The 2,981-nt window shown below is 47.3% G+C and overlaps 1 non-coding gene across 1 annotated transcript; it reads left to right on the top strand.

The window, feature by feature from the left end:
- Nucleotides 1-1,780: 1,780 nt before the first annotated feature.
- On the top strand, nucleotides 1,781-1,853 carry TRNAY-GUA. Its single transcript has one exon. It is a non-coding gene; the product is annotated as a tRNA-Tyr (tRNA).
- Nucleotides 1,854-2,981: the final 1,128 nt, after the last annotated feature.

The raw sequence follows: 2,981 nt of genomic DNA, 5'->3' as shown, positions 1-2,981 counted from the left end.
TGTGAGGACAAACAGAGGGTTGAGAAACATAGATTCAGCACAGTTGTTTCCACTAGGAAAGAGAGGTTGAGACCAGGGAGGGGCAACTGAACCCAGGTCTCCTGCAATGCAAGCAGATTTTTTACCATCTGAGCCACGGGGCTGATTGGCAGCTCTGCCATTTTTAATACCTGCCATTCAAGGTCACCCTGGGAGTAGCCATTGTGACCTACATGGAGAAGATGAGGCTGAGAAGCGCTTGGGGAGAATGACATGGATAGTGGACTCCTGGCGGGATAGCTGGACTCACATGAGCTGGGACGACACTCTGGTGCAGTCATGACAATCCCTGTTCATCTGGTCTCGAGCATCTAAGAAGTTTCAGGCTCTGTATTCCATGGGATGGAGTTTGCCCTGGAGGTTGGTGGGTGAAGGTGCCGCTTGCAGGCAACTCCCAAGGTTGCAAACTCTTCACGGAAAGGGCTTGGGAATAAAAGGACAAAAGTGATACAGATAATGCCCTCCTATGAAACAGGAGGATATAGTCTCTTACAAAATATCAGCTTATTAACTGATCTCCATCTTCCCATTTTACAGCAGAGAAAACTGAAACTTGGGCCATTTATGAGGCTTATCCAAGGCCACCCAACTAGAAGGCAGCAAAAATAGACAGCCGTCTGTCTGGTTCTTCTGCCACACCGGCCGCAGAGAAACTTTCTAAATAACAGAATACTTTGGCTGAGCAAATCAGGCCAGCGCGACTGCCTGTACACTCCGGGAACACGCAGGAGGCATCTGGAATTCTATTTTGGAGCGCCATCCTAGAATGCCCTTCTGTCATCCATCGCCACCTTCACCACGCTGGAGATGCTGACATTTATATTTTTAAACCCTTTTTTGTCAAAATTAATGCTAGCGTTCCCAGGTGCAGGAGCCTACCCCGTGAAGCACCTGCAGAAACTGGAATAAATTGTAAACAAAAATTCCCTAGGATTACATAAGACATTAAAATGGGAACAAAAACTTGAATTTCAACCAGTTCAATTTTGTCCCGAATAGCAAATGCTGAACAATGGAGAAGCCCTTTCTCTATTCAACGTCTTCCAAGAACAAAGGAAATTGTCCCCAAATAAAGCAATAACCTAATACCATATTAATAATAACCTTGCATTTGTATCGCCAGCTTCACTTCACAAAGCATTTTTACATCTGCCATCTTGTGGGGAGGTGCATGCAGGCACAATTGTAGTTATTAAACAAAACCAAGGGTTTATTATAAGGTTATATTTGAACAACCACCAATCTACCTTCCACATTAAAGCCAGAATTCAACTTTCTCAAACACAGTTCTATTAAAATCACTTTTGGGTTATAAAACACCAGAATCCTCCTGACTGGCCCCAAGAATAAGGTTCAAGAATCCTAATGTCCCTGGAAACACTAGGCAACCTGTCCTCTGATACCTTCTCAGCCTCGTTTCCTGAATGGAAATGTTGTTAAGGGTTACAAACCCCGATACAGCCTGAGAACAGAGCCAAGTTCTAATTTTGCCACTGTAGCTGTGCGGTTCCATGTTCATGAGCAAATCACATAACCGTCTATAGTGAAGTGGGCTTCCCTTGTGGCTCAGCTGGTAAAGAATCCACCTGCAATGTGGGAGACCTGGGTTCAATCCCTGGGTTGGGAAGATCCCCTGGAGAAGGGAACAGCTACCCACTCCAGTATTCTGGCCTCAAGAATTCCATGGACTGTATAGTCCATGGGGTGGCAAAGAGTCAGACAAGACTGAGCAACTTTGGACTCGCCTAGTGGCTCAGATGGTAAAGCGTCTGCCTGTAATGCAGGAGACCCAGGTTCGATCCCTGGATTGGGAAGATCCCCTGGAGAAGGAAATGGCAAGCCACTCCAATACTCTTGCCTGGAAAATCCCATGGACGGAGGAGCCTGGTAGGCTACATACAGTCCATGGGGTCGCAGAGTTTCCACGTTCATGAGCAAATCACATAACCGTCTATGCCTCGCTGAAATTAGCAGTAGCTAATCCAAAAACTTCAAGGGCAGAGGAGCCTGGTGGGCTACAGTCCATGGGGCCACAGTCTGACATGACTGAGCACACACTCCATAGGACTGTCTGGGGTTTAAATGAGGTCATTCCAGAAAGCAGCACATCATTAGGAATATTAGCCCCTGACTCTCTTCTGGCTGGTGTTGCCCCCTCAGTCTGGAATGCTCATATTTTGCAAATTCCTCTTTGTTGAAGTAAATGCTCAAATGTTTCCAGGAAAAATCAGTCTTCCCTTCTCCTGGGCCCCTCTGGGGCTGTGTCACAGTGAGACCACCTTTAGGTCCTAAAAACACGCTCATCCCTCTTCTCACTAGATGGCGACCTCCTGGAGCGTGGTTCTACGTGTGATTCATTCCCAAGGTACAAAAGCGTGAGGTTTGATTCAAACCCCGTGGAAGTCAACAGTGAAGAATGGAGCTGGTCTTTCCGACGACTGCCCGGAGCCATCCTCAGACCCAGCCAGGGAAGACCGGCCCCTCCTTCATGCTACCTTCTCCTACACGTTCACCCAGAAGTGCATCTAATGAAAGGCCACATCTGAAGGAGATAGTTTAACCTTTCATTGGTCTCCTGTGGTCAGGAAGGCCGGGAGAAAATCAGGGAACCGACTCTTATCAACCCTTCATAGTGCCGGGCTGGCCTCTCCACCATAAAGCATCTCATGAGATCAGCCTGACCATCCCACCAGTCTGATGAAAGAGAAAACCAAGATTAAGAAAGAAGTGATGGACTCAAGGTCACAGAGCTAGGAAGTGGCAGGGCTATAACACACCTGAACCCATTCTCTCCAGAATTACGATGCTGCTACTCAAATGCCTTGGCAAGGGGCCATTTTATTTTTTCCCTTCTTTTTTTCTTTTTGGACGCACCGAGTGTCTTGTGGGATCTCAGCTCCCCAAACAGGGATTGAACCCAGGCCATGCCAGGGAACACTCCA

Source organism: Cervus elaphus, chromosome 13 (assembly GCF_910594005.1).
Source record: "Cervus elaphus chromosome 13, mCerEla1.1, whole genome shotgun sequence".
NCBI classification, from domain to species: domain Eukaryota; kingdom Metazoa; phylum Chordata; class Mammalia; order Artiodactyla; family Cervidae; genus Cervus; species Cervus elaphus.
Note: the sequence above shows the minus strand (reverse complement) of the source record. Positions and strands in the feature narration are given on the sequence as shown.